We start from the raw sequence: 18,107 nt of genomic DNA on the forward strand, positions 1-18,107 counted from the left end.
TCATTCTTCAAGTCTGGGAAGTTTTCTCATATTATTTCATTGAATAGATTGCTCATTCCTTTGGTTTGAAACTCTGTCCCTTCCTGTATCCCAATGACTCTTAAATTTGGTCTCTTGATGTTATCCCATATTTCTTGGATGTTCTGCTCATGGTTTCTTAACAGTCTTGCTGAGCTGTCTATGTTCTTTTCAAGTTGAAATACTTTATCTTCATTGTCTGATGTTCTGTCTTCTAAGTGTTCTACTCTGCTGGTAGTATTCTCAATTGAGTTTTTAAGTTGGCTTATTGCTTCCTGCATTTCTAGGATTTCTGTTTGTTTGTTTTTTATAACCTCTATTTCCCTGTATAGTTGATCTTTTGCTTCTTGGATTTGTTTATGTAATTCATTGTTGAAGTGATCTTTCATTGTCTGATTTTGCTGTCTGATGTCTTCCTTGAGACTCCAGATCATCTGAAGCATGTATATCCTGAATTCTTTATCTGACATTCCATCTGCTGCAGCTATTACCTCTTCTAACGTTGAGTTGACCTGCAATGCTTGTGGTCCTTTCTTTCCTTGTCTCTTCATACTGTTCGCGTTCCTTTCTACTTGGTGAAACTGTTGTGCTATTGAATTTTCCCCCTATATATTTATATTGGTCTTGTATAGTTGCAAAGTCTCCCTCGCAGGCGCGGGCGGCGGCTCTGTCCCTCTGCGGGCCGCTAGGCTTGTTCTGTCGGTGGTCACAGTTCTGTCTACTTTGCAGGCGCAGGCAGCGGCACTGCCCCTCTGCAGGCCTCTGGGGCTGTACTGCCAGTGGGTCGCAGGATCGCCTACCTTGCAGGCGCGGGGGGGGGGGCGGCTCTACCCTTCCTCAGGCCACTGGGCCTGTTCTGTCTCTCGGTTGCAGGTCTGGCCTGTTCTGATGGTGGTCACAGTTCCGTCTACCTTGCAGGCGCGGGGGGGAGGGGGCGGCTCTGCCTCTCAGCAGGCCGCTGCTCCTCTTCTGCCGGTGGGTCGCAGGCCCGCCTACCTTGCAGGAGTGATTGGAAGCTCTGCCACTCCGCGGGCCACTGGGCCTTTTCTGTCAGTGGTCACAGTTCCACCTACCTGGCAGGCGCGGGGGGTGGGGGGCTGCTCTGCCCCTCAGCAGGCCACTGGGCCTGCTCTGTGCGTGGTCACAGTTCCCTCTACATTGCCGGTGCAGGTTAAATTCATTATTTACAAGAAAACACAGTTCAAATGTTTCACTGGTATCATCCCTAAATATTTTTCTGCTATACAACACATCAGTTTTCATTAACATTATTATTATTCACAATGGTGTCAAAAACTATTGGTACCTTGCTGGTAAAAGTTATAGGGCCCAAGAAAGTTTGCTACAGGTTGGCTATAATTTGTCCTGTTTGACAGTTCCTTATTATTGTGACGTAAGTACAGATTCATATTGATGATGAGTCTACAACTCTTATAGGCTAGTATAAAAATGTCCAAAATTGATAAGATTCTGAAACTACATTTGCTAAAAGAAAAGCAATGATAATCTTAGAATATCTGATTCTTCATTAATAAAAGGAACTTATCATTCCCCACAAAAAATGTGAAAATAGATGCATTTATCTTATACAATGCTAACTTGAGACACTGTTCGGAGTTCTTTGTGTTTTATAACTGTTGAGGAATATTATCCTATGTAAAATTAATATTCACATATGTTACCTGCACAGCTCAGGAGTTAGTATGGCGATTAAAAGACAAATCAAAATATGCTCATATCAGAATTTTTAAGGTAAAATATCTATGTATCCAACAGATGATGGTAAAATCTTGGTCTACTTGTTCAAATTGTTCATATTATTAATTTTAGGTGAGACAATAATAGAAGTAATTATGCCTGAATCAATTAACTTTAAACCATTTGAGTTGTAATTTTGGCTTTCATCAAAGCTATCACTGTTAACTTGAAAAAAATAGGCAATATTTTCAGTATCTGTGACTTAAGTATTAAGCATGTAACAAACACATTCTAGAATAATCACTGATTTTTTTTAACCAGTTATTATTTTTTCTCCTTTTAAATTAAGTGTTTAAATATTCTTGAATTTGCATTCAATAGCCTCAAGGGGAGGCAGAAGATTTAGAAGGGAGACCTGGCCTGCAGTGCTTGATTGTTCCCATATATGTGATCTGTTCACTCCCTGATTCCTCCAAGAGCTTTCCAATGAACAGCTTTAAAGGGAAGACTGTGGGGATTGTTAGGGGGACCAGAATGAGGGGGCGGGAAATGAAGCATCTTGGAGGAGTGTAAGAAACGTCCTGAGGAAGTGGGTAGACAGTGACTAGTGCCAGGCATGGAAGGACACAGCAGCATTCCAAATATCCCAGGACCGAGTAAGGGAACTGTGGGGAGCTTTTCTGTCCAAAAAGGTAATGTGAAGCTTCAAAGTCAAAAGACTTGTGTGCAGCATCCTGACATGTTAAACAACTGCAGTGCCAGCCCACAAAATAATGGATCCTAAATGCCCAGAAATATGGTGTGTTGTCTTTTACAACAGGAGTCCTAGTCTTGCTTGATTTTAAAATCTGAATCTGAGTTCTGAGGTGATTGATGGTCAACACGAGTATCTATCTCTCTGATCAGTGACAGCACACACCCAAAATATTAAGCTACTTTCTATTTATAGACCTAAGACTGTGCCTCATGCATCTTTGCATAGTTTAAAAAAAAAAAATCCTACCTTCATCTATTTCAAACAATGTTTTTACAAGAATCCAAATTATTTCCTGGTAAATTTCTGTACAACCATTAATCAAATAAAATGGGACCTATAAGGACACCACGGTGTAAAATGTGGGCATCAGAGTGCAGATTCTGAGGGCTTCCTTTGAAGTCTTTTCCCCCACCCCCACTAATGGATTTAAGATGACTACATTGGAAGAGGCAGAGGCGGGACAGAAAGGTGATGTTGTGACAAAATGAGCTTGGTTGTTTGGAAGCAGCCCTGCAGCAGTAGCTCTGAATTAGGGGCCTTATGAGTTTCTCTATGATGCAGATAGAACTTCATGATATATTTAAATCCTTTTCCGCAAACATTTCCCTGATTTGTTGCCAAGCAGTCACTGAATTTAGTAATCCAGACAGATTACCAGAGGGGGCCTATTTTTAGGGTCCTTCTGTTGCTGTGGCAGTTGCCGCTGATCGGATTATGGCTCTATCCTACCCATGTAAAACGCACTGATGCTTCAAGAGAAACCTGCGCTCCACTCCTGTAATTACAATGTCAGACTCATAGCTGGATATTTCTCTCTGAATTTATTTTGCAGCTCCACTGTGGCCAATCCATTATTAACTCATGAGATGGTGTGTTGTCTTTTAGTTTTGCTTTGTGGCTATCAAACTAGCGCACTATTGTGTGTATGTGTGTGTTGGGGGGAGGGTGGGCGATAGTAAATGCGTGCTGCGGGTCACAGAGGACATACATAATTTCTCTTGATTCCGAAAGCAAAAAATAAAAATGTAACTCAGACATTTCTCTCTTCTCTAAATGACAACATCTCCATCTAGTGGCGAATCTGACCTCGAATGTGCTATTATGTTTTACTTTACCACCAGAGGAACAGTAGTAGTATTTACAAATTTGTCTCAGAATGCACTTTGAGTTTTCCTTTAAAATGTAAATGCTGTGCTAAGAAGAATAGATGCTCCCTTAATCACATTGGACCCTATCCCGCAGTCTTTGTAAAGGAAAAAAATTGCCACTTAGCTCAGAGGAAGTTTATCCTCTACTGTGATCTGATACCTATATGCAAAGCTTGCCTTTTGTTTTTAGTGTTTGCTGTGTTTTTGTTTTGTTTTGTTTTGTTTCTTAGCAAGGCATTGAAGAAGAGGCGGTTAGAAACTGCAATAAAATTAAAATTGTATTATTTACATATAGAGTCTTTTACCTGATCTAAGAAGTAAATTACCCACTACATTTCTCATCTCCCATAAGACAATCTTTTATCAATTTTATAGCTGAGACACCCAAGGAAACTAGCATATATTATACACAGATAAGAAAATAAATGATATTTTTTCCCTGAAAAAGTGAAGGCTAAAACAGAATACTTACTCTTTTTCCTCTTCATAACTTAATTGGAACCTCAATCAAAAAGCTTTCGCAGTAGGTAACCAAGAATTGAAGAATGTCTGTTTCAAATGTTCTTGATTTTATTTTTGTTACTGTTAACACAAATGAAAGATCATTTTATCTAATGTTCCAACTCATATCCCATTATTCAGCTTGTAGTAGCAAATCTGTTTATGTAGGGCAGATATATAGTCATCACCTGGCCAGGTGAAGCTGGCCACTACCACCAACAGAGCCTCCAGCAGTGTGTGGGGTCAGCCTATTGCAGAGCCTAGTTCTTATGTTTTGAGCATCTGAAGCCCAGCTTTGTTGGTGTACCATGGAAATCCGAATGCTTATTGATCAATGCAAAATTGAAAACATGTATGAAGTCTTTTCTGAGTCTGTAACTCTGGAATGTGCTGCCCAAAGAACTTGCCATCAAATTCTTTCAGTTCAAATGTTGAATGCATTTGGAGCCTTGACAAACCTTTGATCCAGTGTATGTCAAAGTCCAATGACATTTGTGTCACTTTTTCCCTTCCTGCTTCTCTCTACTTCTTTCTCCTCTTCCTCTTCCCTTCTCCTTTTGGTTTTTCTTTGTCTCTTTTCTTTCCTTTCTTCTTTTTTTCTTTTTTCTCTCCTTCTTCTCCTGTTTTTTTTTCCTTCCATCCTCCCTCCCAGTACCCTTCCTTGGCTTTCTTCTCTTTGACAATAATAATAACACTGATAATATCAATCGCAAAAACAGAGCAGCAACAACAAATAGAAAAGTAATAATATTTGTATATCTGAACCTTACTGAGATTATCTCATTTAATCACTTTAACCTCATTATGAGCAAACAGGGACATTATGATAAAGTAAACTTTTCAACATATTAATTCAGGACATATATTTGGACACATGAAATTAGGATATAACAGGCATCAAATCAGATACATATTCTTATAGACTTTGCATTCTAGAAAGAAAGCATGAGCAGTTTAACAAAATAACTACAAATTATGAAATAAAATGTATACTCTAGACAGAAAATAGAGTTTTAAATAAGGTAGCAAATATGAATTGAACTGTTCATATATAGAGTAATATGGTCCTTAATGATGGCAATGATATATTCTGAGAAATGTGCTGTTAGGTGATTTTGTTGTTGCATAGTTAATTGATTGCCTACTGATCAAAATGTTGTTATGTCACACTTGAGCACATACAGACACACTCAGATGATGAAGCAACTATGTCCTCGAAATCTGGGGACCTGCTTCTCTGAGCTGTTTTTGACTCCTGCTATTTTAGTTTTCTTGCCTATTAGTCTTACACTTTATAGTGTCTCTGTTTATATTACCCTTAGTCTTTTTTTTAACATTCTGAAAAGATTAGACTTTCACTTCCTTAGGTGAAATATTGCAATCATACTTTGTGAATTGTACCCCTACTGGGGCCAGAAATGTGTTCCAGAGCTAATACCTTAGTTAACTTACATAGATGGTCAATCTCATTCATCATGTCATGCATCCTTGCCTAAATTTTAAGTTATGGGGACTTTTTCTCTCTGTACCTAATAACTATGTGTGTATGCACACATTTTAAGGATAAAAAAGTTTGTAGGTTTTTAACACTATATTTTAAAGCACTTTAGAAAATTTGTAATGTCAAAAATAATCATTTTTTCTAATTTTAAGTAATCTAAAATATTGGAAATATTATTCCTTTTTAAGATTTTAATTCTTTGGCACTAAAAGTTCACTATCCGCTATTAATATAATATAATATAATATACAAGAAACAAACAGTAAACTTTGTAAATGTGGTGACATTTTAAACACTGGTGAATAAAGGAGATTGAATACAGACTGAAAAACAACAACACTTAAACTGATCGATGAAATTTCATTTTTTTCTTGAAGTATTCTTAAAGTTTTAAAGATATTCTTTAAAAGGGAGATCATAGTTTTAATATAGTCCATGTTTTAATTTATTTTAATGCATCCCTAATGCTTACAAATTAAATAAAATATTAAAATGCATATTTTAATTTCATGCCACACTAAGATTCCTCAGCAAATATAAACAGTATTTCTCATTATACCTACTTAGGTTTTATTGGGTACAGTCATGTAGTCTAATGTAGACCATCCATACTTGTCATACATTATAGAAAAACAATGAAGATAGTACTACTTAAGAAATATATGGATTTTCTGATACCCAAAACATAACATTTGTCAAATAAATATTTTTGAATGTGTTAATAAATAAATGAAAATCAATATTTCTTAGATTGACAAAGCTATATGGCCTCAGGACAAGGAATGTGTATGTTTATTCATTCAACAATGTTTATGGAGCCTTTTCTGTCCTCTAGCAACTATATTATATTTTTAGAATTTCATTTTTAGAAACAGTGCCTGCATTTTAATAGAGAAGACATATTAATAAATTATTTCCAATTAAAAATTGAACTTCAATCATCATAAGCTTTAAGAAGAATTTCAAGATACTAGAATATACTTTGTATACAACCGAAGATATGAAAATTGTGCTGTATATGTGTAATAAGAATTGTGATGCATTCTGCTGTCATATACAAATTTTAAAAAGAAAGAAAAAAAGAATGTAATAAAGGAGTGATCCACTGTGGGGGGCCACTGGTGTAATAATAAAACCTAATGAGTTATCAAAGGTCTAAAACGCTTTTAATAGAGCTCTAAGAATCCACTTAAGCTCAGGCAAAGCTCGAATTTTTAGAGTATGTTTATTAATGCCTGGTATTTTTATAAAAGCAGAGCCTAAACCGAACAACTAATCTTAATCATGCTGTAGCAAATTAAAAGACACTGCACTTTCCCATTGCCTAGATAGTATCAGAAACATTTAAGGTTCTACTATGAAATAGATCTGTAGATAGAAATATTGTGTCAATGTTAATTTCCTGATGTTGATCATTTTACTATGGTTTTGTCAGAAAATGTCCTTGTTCTTTAGGAAACACATGCTAAGGCATTGAGTGATAAAGGGAATAATGTTTAAACTTGTTTTCCAATGGTTCAAAACAAATTCGTGTGTACGAGAAGAAAAAGAGAGAGAGTGCAGGGGAGACAGAAAAGATGGAAAAACGGCAAAATGCTAAAATTAAACTCATCAGGATAGTGTACACTTATAATCCCAGCAACTGAGGAGGCTGAGGCAGTAGGATCACAAGTTCAAGGCCAGCTTCAGCAACATAGTGAGGCCCTAAGCAACTTATCCAGATCCTGTCTCAAAACAAAAAGTAAAAATGTAGCTCACTGGTAAATCACCCCTGAGTTTGATCCCAATACCAAAAATAAATAAACAAAATTTCAAATTAGGGGATCTGAAATAAAGGTATAAATCTTTGTTCTAGTCTTAAAACTTTTTTGTAGGTCTTAAATTATTTAATTTTTTTAAAAATTACAATTAGAGTGTATGGAAAATAATACTAGACACAATTCCTGGCAAGTCTTCATGCCGAGCCTATAATTGATGATTTTCAACAAACAACTTGAGTCAATCACTTGATATGACAAATTAAATTAAAAAGTACTTGCCATTCAACTTTTTAGTCCCTATGTGAACTTTTAATTCACAAAGTGAAAAGTAAAATATCTGTGTGTTAGGTATAGGGTCATAGAGACAGTTTTAAAAGCTGCTTAGAAAGTTTTAGTTCAAAAAACTGAATTAAGCGCAGGAATTTTTATCCTCTCCTTACTACAGTCTTCCTGAAATTACAATAGATATACCCAAGAGAAAATTACTTATGATGGGAAAAAAATAGAAAATATAGCATCCATCAGTTACAGTTACACAAATGTTGAATTTCCATAATATAGAAAATCAATAGATTCTTATTGATGTATAAATGGGCATATAGAAGGCAAATCAAAACATGTGCAGAAGAAGGCTGAGAAGAAAATAACCACAATTTCTTTCCATAGAAAGTGGCCATGCTGGGCTGGGGATGTGGCTCAAGCGGTAATATGCTCGCCTGGCATGCGCAGGGCACTGGGTTTGATACTCAGCACCACATAAAATAAAAATAAAGATGTTGTGTCCACCAAAAACTGAAAAATAAATATTATAAAAATTCTCCCTCTCTCTCTCTCTCTCTCTCTCTCTCTCTCTCTCTCTCTCTCTCTCTCTCTCTCTCAAAAAAAAAAAAAAAAAAAAGAAAAGAAAAAGAAAAAGAAAGTGGCCATGCTCCCCAAAGTGGCCAACCTCAGAGTAGACAAAGTTCAGGAAGGGCAGGGTTTCCTACAGAGTAATTAGTGAAAGGCTAAATAGAGAGTGGTAGAGTTTCCATATTTGCATCTGGCTGCAATATATGCCACCAAGTAATGGCATCAGAGGAATGATAATCCATGGTGTTTATTTGGCCATAAAGGAGAAGACCAAGATATTGCAGAGTTGTCCAGAGGCCCTGCTGTTATTAAGTCTTGGCCAACCCTACAACCATACCCTCCAGACTTCTTATTATGAGCAGGAAATAAATTCTTACTCATTTAAGCCATGATAGTAATAATCAAGTTTTCTTTCATTAGGAGCCAAAAAACATTCCCAAACTGAACCAACATTTAAATATGTAAACACAATAATCTGAAAAACTCAAAATAATGATATACTTAACAAACAGTTATAAATGTAGGTAGGACCAAGGAGATTGAGTAAGAAAGTTATTAACTTCATCTTTTACAATAGGGATATTAACATATACACTCTAAAGTTAATAAACCAAGAAATAGAAGTTTATGTTTCTAGTAAGAAATATTGAGTTAATCATTTAAAGAAGAAGAATGTAAATTTTTCAAATGCCTTATCCTGTGGAGCATTGTACTTTCCCAGACAATATATGAAAGAAAGACAAAATTAGGAAAAGTGACTTAAGGAGTTTAAATGAATTTTTAAAAGGAGTAATTCAAAATAATATATGTTGAAAATATTAAATGAGGGAAGATACCAAAAAAATGATATCACATAACTTTCTTAATATTATGTCCCTATTTACCTGTACAAATAAAACATGCATAAATAATTTGGTATGATTATTCAGTGTATTTCCCAGGTGTCTCTTGCAATTTTTTGTCCTAAATAGGTTTTCTCTTTCCTTCACACAGCTGAGAAAGAATAAAAGGTTAACAATGTAAAAAAAAAAATCTTAGAATTTAAGGTATATTTTAATTTTAAGAATCCCTGGAAAGAGGTGATTGAGTATTATTGGATTTCTTGTGCCTTCAATGGATGCTTTTTTCCCCTTACATTTTTTTTTTATTTTCAAGGATCTCTTTTTATTTTGCTTGCCATGTCATATATACACCCTCAATCAATGCTAATAGTCTTAAGTAATTGAAAATCTCTTGTTTATGTGTGAACTGGCTTTAGACAATCTGCCATAAATCCAAGTGTCTACTGGCATAGCACCAGGAGACAAGAAGCAAGACTTTCAAACATTGGATGTTTTCTGCTAAACTTCTGTTTTCACAGTGCTGAATTCTAAATGGAGTTATTAGTTCTTATTGATACTTTTGGCTGTTAAAATCCAGAGGAGTCCTTCTACTAGTAAACATTCCTAGTAAAACACCCTTAACTTTTGTTTGTTTTCATCCTTAATAATCTTAGATCTTTGGCAGTCTTTGGGGTCCCTGAATTTCTATTTGCTACCAGTGCAAAGATCCTGGTAATGGTGGCCAGAGGTTATCTATCTCTCACAGGGTTATTCTGTTACTCAGCAAGCCTTAAATTCATTTTCAGATAGGAAAGGTGGACACAGAGAGCTTTGGTTTGCAAGAATCATCCAAGTGTTGGAGAAGTCACTAGATATACAAGGGAGGTGGGCTGTGAAAAGTCAGTGTTCACACCTTAGGCTTGAAGGACATGGAAATGCAATGGAAAATAAAACCAAGTATGCAGATGATGTCATGTGACCATAAGTTAGCCAAGTAACCACCTTAGGTCATAGATGAAACACTTAAGAGAGTAGTCAGGGGACACAGAACCCATGGAAGGTGGGGAGGAAGGGAAAAGAGGAGAAAATCAGAGGACCAAACTCATAGGAGAAGATGATATAACAGAGTTGTTGAATATAGCAAAGAGAAATAGAGGCTAAAAGTGGTCATTTTGATTGATAAGTTCACAAATGGTTTCCAAGGTCATTTTGGCAGAGTAGTGAGGAGTAAAATAGGGGAAAGGATCACCAAGGTGTACTTTTTAGGAACTATGGATGAGAAGGGGGACAAAAAAAAAATGTGTGTGACTGTGACTTCTAAAGCTCTATGCTCCATTAATCTTAATGTTACACTGAATTATGGACAATGGATGTTTGCATTCTTATGCTTTATTACAAATAAAATAATGAATGTATAATATCATTATTATGTTTCCCTAGTACATATATAGTTTTCCCACTGTAGTTAAGCTTTTATTCTTTTATAGCCTCCTAAAATATTTTTCATACTTTTCAGTGGATACAGGTAATTTGTCCTGGGCTAGATTATAAATCCTATACAGATATAGAGCATACTTTCTAGATTTTTTTTTTAAACATTTTACCACATGGTTCTTTATTCTGTATGCAGTGAAGAGGAAGTTCAAAATGTTGCCACTAGATGGTGCAAAAGATCAAAAGTTGGATGAAATCAGGGGCAAAAATCTTCCACCATGATCTATCATTTTGAAATAAATTATGAAATTGTCCTTTTCAAATCAATATGAAAGCTACATTTCCAAGTTCTCTAGCTAATATATATCTGAAAAAATATGCCAACTCATTATTAGTGTTTAAAAGGAAGATTCTCCTGGGGAAAGCCTTGGAAATATTGAAGTCAAAATTTTAATGACTGGAATCTAATAATGGTCTTACTATTTCCTTGACAGATGGACCCTCCATCACCCAGCACAACATTAGAAGCATGCCTAAAATTTCGCAGTCCAATTCTGTACTTTCTGTCAGAAAACATTAAGTTCCCCCAACAAATAAAAGTAGGGGAATTTCTTCATTTACGATTTTATCATTTTTTAGCACTTTCCTCATTTTTGTGGAACAATTGGCTAACATAAAACAATATTAGGATGCTACACAGTAATGCTCACATAACAATTACATATTAAATGTATTTAAGAGCAGAGTTTTTAAAACACAGTTCCTCATTTTTATCAGCATTTTATTGTGGAAGGATTATGGTTCCCTTTGCCTCTAAATGCGAGTGTTCTGGCAATACATTTGCATTATTGTCTTTGCACTCTAAACAGCACCACATGTACACTCTGATCAGAACTCACGTGGACATGTTCACCATCCAAAAGGAATCGCAGAAGCAGGATCACTTCGTGAATTTTAGGTTGAACAGAGTTTCCTCCTCACAGCTCTGTCTTGGTATCTGTTTTCACTAACCAGCCCCATTACCTAATGGAAGTAAGTAATGCTATCCTCAGCTTAGGTGGCCCCAGAAGCCTTGGCGTATGCTAAGCTTGACTGTTTATTTTTGTTTTTATTTTTTATGATAGAAAATCCTTGAATCTTTTAAAAAAGATAAGAAAGAACTGATAAAAGTAAAATTTGTAAATTCAACTAAACAATGATGGACCCTATTAGTGTCATTTTCCTTTGAATACATCAAAACAGAACTAAGAAAAATAAGAGTAAACAATGGGCAAAATGTACCCACTTTTAACACCAACATCATTTAATAAATGAGCTTACTATAACTTTACTTCCACTAATAGGAAGTCAAGTTTGTGGTTTTAAGCATAAGTAATTTTGTTTGATTTATTATTTGTCTCATTTTTTTTCCACAAAACTCACCAAAACATGAATTAAGACTTATTTTTAAGTATAAAAAAATTTGGGAAAACTACCATATATGACTAGGTCATAAAGGTTCCACAAATCACAGCTTATTTTTAGAGAAAATTATACTCCCTTTTTTTTTTTCTTTTGACTGTGGTTAATCTTGTCTTTATTCCAAGTTTCCACATATTAGTAGGAAAATTAACCTGGTGACCTGTCTAGTTTAAAATCCACTAATAATAGTCCTTTTAAGAACTGGCAATGTCTCACCACCCAAGTTTACTAGCTATAGACTTTAGTTTCCAATATCAAGTAATCCCCAGAAGGATAAGAGATGGATAAGGGACAAAAACAGAAGAGTCAGAAGACAATGGACCTCCATCTTCATATTCTCCAATGACTTCCTTTCCCAGTGCATGCCTAAAATTCTTAGACTAAAGCCAGCAACGGAAAGGGTGGAAGAGAAATTAAGAAACTACACTGTTTTTCCTAGACAAATAAAAGGAGTATCTAAAAGTAAATTGTCAGATCCAATGAAGTCACAGCAGATGCAGAAAAGTTAACTTCTCCCCCTCCTAAAGCAGAATGTATGAGTTCTTGAAAAGTAAATAATTTTCAGACAAAATACATAACCTAAATTCAGGGTTGGCTTCAAAAATGTATGGCCTGTGCAGATGAACAGGGCTCCATGACCAAAAAGTCCAATTTTGGTTATTAATGGGCTCTCACCTTCTTGAAATTCTTTAGAATTTCTGAACAAGGAGCCTAATCTTTTTATTTCACACAGCTCTGCAAGTTATGCAGATGTGCTTGCTTAACTTTATTCTCTTGTCCTTTCAAAATATGATGTAAGGCCACTACAGAAAAGCCAATAATTTCTTCCTCCCTCCATCTCTCTTTCTCTCACCCTCTCTCTTTCCTTTTAAAAATACTCATAAAATATGGTTTTTCTATGACTATGAAGGTATGTTTTTTGGGTACTTTGCTATTTCTCTCCCATGGTATCAGAATTAGAAAGTCCTAAGCAGGACCCTGAATGCAGAGACTAGAAGGAAGACATACAGACTGCCAGATAAACTAGGATAAAGATATTTAAAATATAAACACCGAAAATGAAATCAGTATTTTGAATAAAAAAATTGTGCTTGTGTGTTATTAAAGCAATTTTAAGTCTAGGAAAATAAATAAATAAAATATAAAAGTTAAGGCATCTGAAATTAATAGCTGGTTTGCATTCCGCCCACACAAACTTTCCAGTGGTCACAGTCCCCATGAAAATGGAACCACAATAATTGTTTCCAGTTAGAAAAAGAGCCTAAAAAGTTTATTTCCATATTTCCAGTAGACTAGCCAAAATCAGTATTCTTTCCAGATGAGTGGTTTGATTGGTTGATGACTCAACTTGGGACTAAGCCTGAGTTTCTGTCGACCCCTCTGCTTGGGCCTAAAGAAAAAAATATGTGATTTTTTTTTTTTTGAATCACGGGACATTATTAAGCTGGAATCACTGATAATAAATAAATAAAATCTACTTTCTCTAAGCTAAAATCCATGAGGTTCATATGAGCTTATAGTTACACAAATTGGAAACAAATAGTTATTCAAAATCAGAAGAAAATGTGCTGGTGTCCAGGTCACAAAGACTGAGGAGGATGAGTCTGAGCACTTATGAACATTGTTAAAAAAAAGTTGTGGACACACTGGAGCCAAAAAGCTCCTCCTACCTAATGGGGCGGATACAGGTTCCTCACAGAGCTCTGGCCACTCCCAGCTGCCCATACTGCTGTCACTGCTGTGAGTGGATCCACCAGTTCTCCTCTCCTGCCTCCCCGGGGTCTCCAGGCCTAGTCAGCTTCTTTCCCTGGTCCACCTGTCTCACCTGTGGCCATGGTTCTGAATTCAACAGGAGCAGAAAGGGTAACACCTCTGTAATCTTTAATACCCAGATGTATTCAAGGCATTTTCATTTCTATTCTTTTCTCCCATGTCTAATATGCTGAATTTGAACCCTGCTCCTTTTCATTTTCCCTGCACCTACATTGGATCCATTTATAGTTTTATATTAATATACAAAAAGACAGTCTATAAACAAGCTATCCACTATTTAAAAGGCTGACACTATTTAATAATCTTCAGTGAGATAAGAATATAAAGAATATAACCCATAGCCTAGTTGACTACATGTGATAAATTCACTACATTTATCTTTGCAGCAACTGGAAATGGTCTACTGTTTCTAATATTACAGGATATTTCATAATGAATTATCATATTAAAGGAAGATTTCTTTTTTAGCAATGCATTAGGAGATCCTCGTAGTAGCAGTAGCTACTATATATTAAAATTTACCGAGTGTTTTCTGTGTGTTGCATGCTGATGATCACGTTCAGTTTGTATCATGATCATTAATATTCTCATTTTACTGATGAGCAAACCCAGCTTAAAGAGCGTAAGAAACTAGACTGAGCCCCACTACCAGTGCATATTGGGGCTGGGATTAGACTCAAACTGCCTAATTCCGAGTTATGGCTGTGAAGACACTGACCTCCTCTGAGCCCATTTTCAGAGTCAGAAATTAAACAGTAATAATAATTGCCAGGAGCATTTTTTTACATGTCAAACGCGCAGAAAGTATTTAAAAGGTGGGTCACTTTGGCTATTGAGTCAGCATCTCCAAGCATTAGAATCAAAGCTAAGGAAAAAGGATCATTTCCACATGACTGCTTTTTGGTTTTCTGGATATTAACAGCTGTTTCTATTCCAGTATTTCTGGTTCAGCTATAGCAGGCACATAAATTCATCTTTAAGAATTTCTTATATGATGTTGGGGCAGGCCCCAAATGGCTATAGTTAGGCTCCCTTGCTGAGGCTTGTGGTGGACTATGAGATGTTTTGTTATGTTTTTAGTATGTAGCCAAAGCCATGAATTGGCTCTATGTGGTTAGTGTGTAGTCAAGGCCAGAAACACTCTGATTCAGCCTACATACTCAAGGTCATAAAAGTCTGCTTGTGAGCCTGCACCTACTTATGTAACATGTTGGCAGTGTACATTCTCTGTTTGGCCTACATATAAAAAGGGCCTATGAAAAAGACTCGGGGGCTAAATGGCAATGACTGGGGCAAAATGTAACTGGCTGGGGGCTAAAGCTGAAGCTGGAGGCTAGAGGCTGTTGTCACATCTGAATAAAGCATGTCAACTATTCTAACTGTGTCTTGCATCTTCTTCCACCTGCTGGGAACCTGAATCTGTTTCCTAGGTTAGAGTCCCTCCGCGATATATGATCATACAATTATTCAAAGTCATTTCAGTTTGGAGTTGAGAATTAGCTTAATCCAAATTTAATCACCACAAGATCTCTACCATCTATATCAGCAAATGTGGATGAAAACTAAAATCTGATTCAATTATTCTGTTTGGCCTATCATTAACAATTATGTTAGCACTTGAAAGCATTGAATTTTTTCACTTTCTCTTAATTGGCTTGATATCAGCTATTCCTCTGATTATTTCCTGTTAACTGTCAATTGCTTTAACTCTATCATATATAATCCTTGTAGCAACTCTGAATAGCAGGTAGGGATAGCAGAATTTTACTAATGAAAATCTAGAAATTAGAAAAGGTAATTGTTACCTTTGGGGCCACGGTAGAAGTTTGATTAGACAGATCTTTTTGGTTTCCAGGTCACTATCCTCTGAACCACTCTGCTCCTGTGTCATAAAAAGCCCTAAGCAAATATTTACAAATGTCTTTTCTTCTCCCTCTTCTTTGGCTAGCAATATTGCATAACACTTGCAAAAAACAAAACAAAATGAAAAAAAAACATGATTATTCTTAAGTCTTGTTCATAGAATACAATCCTCTGAGCCAAAAAGTAATTATGCTGAAAAACTGTTAGCATATAATTACAACTCTGGAATGCACTATAATATAGAGGCTTAAGTGCTAAAAAATGTCTGTTAGGGGCCTTCAGTTGATAGCTCTAGGATTACTGAAGTTAACAAGAATGAGAGGAGAACAGATATGTTTAGAGTGAGAAAGTATAAAATGTGAGCATTTGAAGAAGTAAAGATTGTAGAATACCCACAAAGGTGGAGTACAGAAAGTGCCAGAGAACATGCTGACCCAAGATGGGACGCTGGGTGAGACCCAGGTCATGTCACATATTATTTGTCTCCATAAGAAAGTTGTCTCTTTCCTAAAAGCAATTGGAAGTCAACAAAGCAGTGTTAACTCTGTGTGTGTGTGTGTGTGTGTGTGTGTGTGGTGTGGGACTGTTGGGTGGTAGAAGTACTAATGATGATCATATTTGCTTTTTGATAAGGTAATCATTTTATACTTACAATTTTGCAATTGTTATTGTTAGTATTTAATGGAAAGAAATGTGAAAAAATTGAAATGTAGATTCTAGTAGTAAGGGTACAGATATCCTAAATTTATTCATTAAAAATAGAAATCCTTGCAGGCTCTGTGGTGCACACCTGTAATATCGGTGGCTTGGAGGCTGGGGCAGGAGGATTGTAAGTTTGAAGCCAGCCTCAGCAACTTAGGGAGGCCCTAAGTAACTTAGTTAGTGAGACCCTGTCCTAAAATAAAACATTAAAAGAGCTGAGGTTGTAACTCAGTGGTAAAGTACCTCTGGGTTCAATCCCCAGTACCTGCCCCCACCCAAAAAAAATATGAAATTCTAGACCAAACTAGCATCTTGGAGTTCAACCTCATTTTGCAGATCTAAAGGCAATTTACTATGAATTCAATTCTGATGAAAAACAAAATTAAAGAATGTGTACAAAAATATCTAATTAGAGATAAACATCAAATGCATACTAATGCTAGGTTGCCTATGAGAGTAGAGACAAAAGAGAGCAAGGTATGGGGTAAGTCAATAAAAATAAGTAAATAATATGTTGTAATTAATGTGAAGAATAATTGGGAATATTTTGTAAGTTTTAGACCTCTCCTCAAGATAGTAAGTAATATTTTGCTTGATTTTCCCTTGATGAATAACCCATAATAAAATGGACAAGAGTGTTATATGACTTAATTTTTAATAAGAATTCCATGAAACTTAGACAAAGTAATTCTTGCAGGGGGGAGGAGCTGCTGTCCTGCAGGTTGTAGTCAGATATTCACAGGTGTCATCTGCTTCTACCCACTGAATGCCAGTAACACCATCTCCCATTTGTAGTAGCTTCACAATGTCTCCTGACATTGTCCTGTCTTCTGGGGGCCAAACCTGGCCCTGATTGAAGACCACTGGCTGAGACCAATTATGCCACCCTATTTCCAATCTGATCAGTGATTCTTAAAACACAGTCTGCTGAGGTGGGGATGGGAGAAAGTTTTCTAGGAGGGAAAAAGAATGAGAGAGAAAATATGCAACTGGCTCCACCTTCTCTTACTTCCCTTTTTTATTTTCATTTTTTTTTCCTTGCTGGAGCTCTGGCTGCCATTTTGAAACAATGAGATAACCACTAACTGGAAATGCCAAAAGAACAGAGCATTTCCTGCTGTCATTCAATCCTAACCCAATGCAACAATGCAAACAGTCTTTCCTGTATTGGGGGGAGGAAGATGACGAAAATAAAAATCCCATTTATTTCACCATTATTAGACATCTTTTCTGTTACCTATGTAGGACCACAATCTTATTTGATATGTTCCTAGAAACTATCACTGTTCATTTCATACAAGGTATTAAGGAACAAGGAGATAAAGGAAGAAGGGAGTCAAATAAAGGGGGCTTGAACGAATTGACCTGGGAACTCCAGTGGCAGAGGTATTATCAGAAGTATCACAGGGTACAATATATGGGTATTTGCTTTATTATTTAATAATAAGAAAAGCATGCAAATGAGGATAGATAAAGTTCATATATAAGCAAGGAGCGAGGAGCTTGTGGAACATTTTAGACATAGATGAAAGACATAAAGCAAGTACATCCTGAGAATAAAAAGAGATGGAAGGACCAATAATTAGTACACGGGGAAGGTATTATAGCATGACATATTTTCTCTCTTGTACTACTTCTAGATATAATTACTATTTTATTTGAGAGATTAATCATTGATAGTATTTAGTTTCTACTTCTCCATGTCAAAACCAACAAGTATTGTGTGTGTGTGTGTGTGTGTGTGAATTTGAAAAACTAATGTACCAGGCCAAAAAAAAAAAAAAAAAGTAATAGAGTTTGTGCCAATGCAAAATACTGACT

The sequence above is a fragment of the Marmota monax genome, unplaced genomic scaffold (genome assembly GCF_021218885.2).
Source record: "Marmota monax isolate L192 unplaced genomic scaffold, Marmota_monax_Labrador192_F-V1.1 WCK01_AAM20220418_F8-fsc00059, whole genome shotgun sequence".
In the NCBI taxonomy this organism is placed as follows: domain Eukaryota; kingdom Metazoa; phylum Chordata; class Mammalia; order Rodentia; family Sciuridae; genus Marmota; species Marmota monax.